This window comes from Camelus dromedarius, chromosome 6 (assembly GCF_036321535.1).
Source record: "Camelus dromedarius isolate mCamDro1 chromosome 6, mCamDro1.pat, whole genome shotgun sequence".
In the NCBI taxonomy this organism is placed as follows: Eukaryota; Metazoa; Chordata; class Mammalia; order Artiodactyla; family Camelidae; genus Camelus; species Camelus dromedarius.
In genome coordinates this window covers 33344942-33350941 of record NC_087441.1, presented here as the reverse complement: position 1 = coordinate 33350941, position 6000 = coordinate 33344942, and positions in this window count along the sequence as shown.

Below are 6000 nucleotides of genomic sequence, written 5' to 3'. Positions count from 1 at the left end.
TAACTTAATTCCAGGTGGTGGTAAGTGCTGGGTAGGAAATAAAACAGGATAAAGATTCCAGAGTGATAGAGTTGTGTGGGAGGATGTTCTAGATAGGGAAGTCTGCTCTGCAAGGGGGAGATCTGCAGAGAGATCTAAGTGGCGTGCCAGAAGTCAGCCATGCTGTTATCTGGGCGCAAAGCAAGAAAGGCAGCAGGAAGGGAAGTACATAGGCCCTGAGGAGGAAATGACTTTGGGGAAAAAAGCCAAGTTATTCACAGGAGAGGAGGAGAGAAGGGCCATCTCAGTGGAGGCAGGCTGACCTTGTAGGCCACGAGAAAGGCTTTTTGTTTACTCAGCTTTGAAAAGCTAATGAACAGTTTTGAGCAAGAGCAAGACTTGATCTGTTTTGTATTTAAAAATCATTCTGTGGCTTTTTTTAATCACTATTTAATGCTTTTAATTATTATTACTTTTCATTGAAGTGTAGTTGATTTACAATGTTGCATTAACTTCTGGTGTACAGTCTAGTGATTCATTTACATATATACTCCTTTTCATATTTTTTTCACTACAGGCTGTTACAAAGTATTGAATATAGTTCCCTGTGATATACAGTAGGTCCTTTTTGTATATCTATTTTATATGTAATAGTTAGTATCTGCAAATCCTGAACTCCAATTTATCCCTCCCAACACTCTTTCCCCAGGGCTTCTTTAAACTAAAGGATAACTGTATCATGTTTTTGTTTGTTTGTTTTCTTTCTTTCTCTCTTTCCTGTGCCTTTATGTATCTTTTCCCAAGCACCCATTTTCTTTCCAAAAAGACTTCTGTTTCTGTCTGAAAACAATTTCAAGAGAAAATAAATTTTCTTTTCATATTTCTGATGGGGAAATATTCTTGGCTTCAGGATGTCTTGGGACGAAATGGCATTTTTTGCAATCGAATATGCTACATTAACATTTTAAAATGAAACTGATCATTTTAGTTAGGCTAATAAAGTGTTTTGTGTGTTTTCTCCACATTATTATTAATATTTACAAGTTTGCTCAAATACTCATATAATGTATCAGTTAGGATGTTATTGGAAGCTAATTATTCTATACACGTGAAAAATATATTCTTTAATCAAAATGCTGGAATTTATAACTGTTTTCGACATTATTGGTTAAAGGTTTGTTTTTCAATGTGTAACTTTTTATTATCTGCTCTACTAAGCATTAGATCAGGAGCCAAGAAATCAATCCAACCATTCAACCATACCGGCTGTGTGGCAGCAAGTGTCTCTTACTCTTTTACTGCCTGGGTTTCCTCATCTTCAAAACGAGGATGCCAGATAGAAAATGATCGGTTTTTTCCTATGAATGTTATATCTAGACAAGTTTCAAACATTCAACTTAACATATACAGCATGTCAATTACTCATTTATTTTTATCATTTAGTCTGACTTTCTCTAATATATCCCTTAACTTATTGTTTTCAAACTTTTTATATAGGGCATTCTTTCATAGGTAACACCTGAGTAGCTTTCTGTAGGGTGAAAATGAAATTTTTAAATAAATATTATTTGTTGATCTGTATTACATTCTACTAAAGTTAACCTTCTTGATTTTTCTATATGATAATATACTGCTTTCAAATCTCAATGGAAAAATGTATCTTGAACAAATCCCTGGGAAATGATGTAATGGTACTGTATTACCATTAAATAAACAAGTTCCTCCTGAACCTAAAAATTTCTTTCTATGCTGATTATATTCCCCAACCTAAGTGTTCCTCATATTAAACTGCAAAGTAGCTTGTAATTCTGAAAGTTAAAACTTATTTTAACTCCTCATATTATAAGCACATATTGAACATCTAAATAATATGTTTCTTGAAATCTTGTGCTTGGAAAATTCTTACTGCTAAATTTCTTCTTCTGGAAATCTGGCCTTAATTTACATTGAATTTCAATGACTTCCTTAAGCAAACACCTGGAGGTCCTCCAGTCTAATGGAAATGTGGGTCCACAGACACAATTCTGCAAAAAAACAGTGAGCTCTTTGGCAGTTTTAGAAAGGTTGAAGGTTGGCCATCATCCAGACCTCAAGCTGTTCACACTGTTTTTTCCAGACAGTCAGTGCACAAGGTACAATATTGCCTGTGCTTGAGCGAAAGGATTAGAGCCCAGATACTGCTGGTGTTTGTACAGTGGAGCAGTTTCACTGTCGTGATGAGTCATGCTTATGACTTGGGATGCTCCTAAGCACTGTGGTTTTGGACCCCCTCCAAGCCTCCCAGCCTCAAACTGGAACTGCCTCCAGAGCCACTCGAACGGTCTAGATTTTAGACCATGTTAAGAATGGAAGAGAAACGCGCAACCCAGACACTGCTATGTTTTTCTGCCCCATCCTAGGAGCCTAAATCCAAAGATTTCTTAATTTTCCTTCTAGCTCTATTATAAATCGACTACAAGAGTTGGAGTGAGTCCAAAGAAAAGTAATCATTGGTAGTGGATTCAGAAAAAAAGAGAATTAGAAGGGCTCCTTCTCGACAGCAACAAAAATGAGGAAATGAAGCCAAGCTCACTGCATGTCTGGAAAACATTAAATGATGCAGAACAATAGGAAATTCAGAGAGAGTACAAAAGCATAAAGCAGAAGGAAAGGAAATGGACACGAAAGACTAAATCCAGAAGAGTGTTTCTCGTGCTGTGTTCCGTGGTCTCCCTGGGGACTTCAAAGTGCTCTGAAGGGCACTGTGAGATTTTTTATACCGTGGAAAATCATTTCTGTTAGAAATGAAGCTACATAAATATTACTGTGTGAACACTTGGATGAGTAACTTAGATGATAAAGCTGGCTCTAAGGGAAGAAAGCATATTATAATGCTTTCTGGTTTTAAAGAAACATCATGTATTTACAAGGATAGTCATGAAATTAGCTTTGTGGGTGTATGGCAGAGTTCATAGCAGTAAAGAATGTTTCTCAGAAGCATGTTTCAGAAAACCATCAAATAAATAATGTGGTTCTACAGATGTTTTTCTAAGCACTGTGGGATCTTGTTATATGCAGGATGTTTTTATTGTACATTTTGCTGATTTGTTTTGAGACTTTTAATTGTTCCAAATTTTCAACATTTTTGTATTCAAAAGGATGTCTCAAGTGCAAAAAGTGTGTAAAGCAATGACCTAGAAGAGTAATTTTAATTTGAGGTGACAGAGATATGCATCACCCCAGGCGCAGTTTCTGACACATTCCCCAGTGGACCAGGCCACCAAGACCCTCCCTAAATTGTTTACATGTGCTGATGAAAACAAAAATCTAGGGGAAGGGGGGGAATCTGATCTAAAAACTATTTCTAACATTGTGATCAATCTGATTGTGATTACCTGGTCAGTTTTTTAAGACATCATTGGATTATTTTAAATGAAATGTAAAAAGATACGTAGATAATATATCCGGGGGATTAAGCTATTCATAAGAAGTAGCTACATAAACTACATAACTACATAAACTACAATTTTTTCCTTATTAATCAAAGATAATTTTATTTTTGGATTTGTATAACATGGGGAATTAACTTTAAATTTATTGAAATTTAGCTATTGTTATTTGAAGATGTGCACTGTAATTAGCAGAAAAGCTTTGCAGAATAAGTTCTAGGAAACAAATAGATTATATAAAGTCAAGTGATAAAGGAAGTTTTATTTTATCTCTTCATGTAAGTATAAAGGCTTTAAAAAACATCTAATTCTGAAATTTTTGCCTGAAACAGAATAGGAATACAATTTGAGCCATCCCATGTATCCATACAGATTGATCATATTTAACTGCTTAGTTTGATTATCTTCTAGAATAGTTTACAATTACTAATATTAGGAAATATATTCTGAATGACAAAATGAAGTTTTTGTAATATTACCACTCTAAATGATTTTCTTACCAATGTTCAGTGCTTAATAAGGCTTCAAGTAAGAAAAAAAGGAATAAAAGAGGGAAATGATAAGCTGTTCTGCTGAGAATTATACATGATCTAATTTGGATAATACAGTGACTTAGTCTTAATTTATTCCAACATTCACTTGTATATTAGAGTGAACAGCTGGTTAATTTAATAATGTCTGCTATAATTTACTTGCTTCTTGGTTATAGTTTTCATCTGCCCCTTATTTGCCATGTAATATTATGAAAATATTTCTTAATTTTAATACAGCATAAAAAACTATTCCCAGTGTTTCTCTCTTTATGGAACAAAAAATCACTCTTAGTGTACAGATTCTCCGTGTGACGGCAACTCTCAGCAAATTAGATTATCATTTTAGATTTCTCTAAAAGCTTTTCCAAAAAACATAAAGTCAAGCAACTCTATTCATCCTGATTTTACAATTCTAGTTCTATGCTCTCTCTTTATTGGACTATTTTAGGGAGGACATAAAGTCAAGTAATGCAACGATAACAGAGTCTTCCATGTCTTTGCCATCATTGCCAACAAAGGTTCCTCTCTTTCACTTACTTTTCTCAGGTCCCTGTTGCAATTCTGGCACTATTAAACTTCTAAATTCTTGAAAAATTTCTGCATGCAGGAAAGCATTCACAGAGTAACTATAACACATCAAACATGATTATTTGGGAGGGGGCCATGAGACATAGAGAGGCAGGAGTGGCCAGTTTAAGTGGATTCACAGTGAAAGCACTGTGCTATAATCCTACTGGTCCACGTTAGCAATGGTGAGCTTTGAAAAATGTACCCAATTAGATAGTGCATATGAGATCTTTAGAGATATTTCCTATGACTACTGACCTATAGACTGATGTCTGATTTGTTGCATTAATAAAACCATGGGTACCTATAAGAAATAATTGTTAAATGAAATAAATTGTGGTTATCTGTCATTACATTGCTGATCTCCAAAGCAAATTAACATATTTATAGTAGACAACAGTTTAATATCTTTAATATATATAAATCAGTACATAGAAAAATGGCCAGAGATTATGACAGGAGAACTACAATTAGTGAATAAAGATATGCTAAGACATTCAATGTTACTAGCAAACAAAGAATTACAATTTACCTAGGAAAGGGAGGAGGGGTTCAGTAAATTAAAAAGGCAAGCAGGTCAATCTCTCACTGTCTGTGGGCTTAGATGGAAGAAATGTGTCTCTTTGTACTATGTCATGTCATTTGTGGATTTTTTCCCCTTCTTTTCCTTGTAGCAATCAAAATCAATTCTTGCCTCATTTCTCTCTTTTGCTTTGACTATACATTTTTGGTCTTTAATAGTAAATATAACTTAGGAATAAACTTAGTTGGGAAATTTTATTTGGCATTTTATCTTCTTTTATTTTTGAGAATTCTTAGTGTACTACATGTTTTATTTTTCTGGCAGAAAAGAGAAGAAATATGAAATTTCTCAATGAAAATAATTCAGAAGTTAAGAAATGATTAAGGGATCTAGAAATGTGGAAACTAAAAGAAAAAAAAAAAAAGAGAAAGAAAGATCATTCAGTGGGTTCTATAACCACACAGGAAAGCTAATAGGCTGATTTTTCCATTTATTTATTTATTATTTATTTTGGCATATTCCAAGTTTCTTCTCCAAGGAATCAGCAAATGTTAGGTTTCAATGAGACCTTAAAGGTCACCTTGTCCAACCCCTCTTGACTTAAACATGAGAACTGAAGATGTGAAAGTTTAATGACTTGTCTAAATCATCTAACCAGTCCATGACAGATTTGGCAGTAGAACCCTAACTTGATTGGATTGATAAATTAATTGCTTTGAAAGAAGCACAATTCTGTGTATATTTTCACACTTGCTCTGAGGTTCTATTATTCCTGGAAAGCTCTGTCCCCTCCCAGTCACTTTCTCAAGGGCATCCCAGCATACCCTGGGCAGCTCTCCAGTGGGCATAGCATGCTTCCCTTGGTGAAGTGAGAGTGGAGCAATGTAACCTACTGTATTTTACCTCCTCCTCTGTGGACATGAAGTCTCTTCTCTGAGATCTCTTTAATATTTCCCAAGGAAGCATCAAC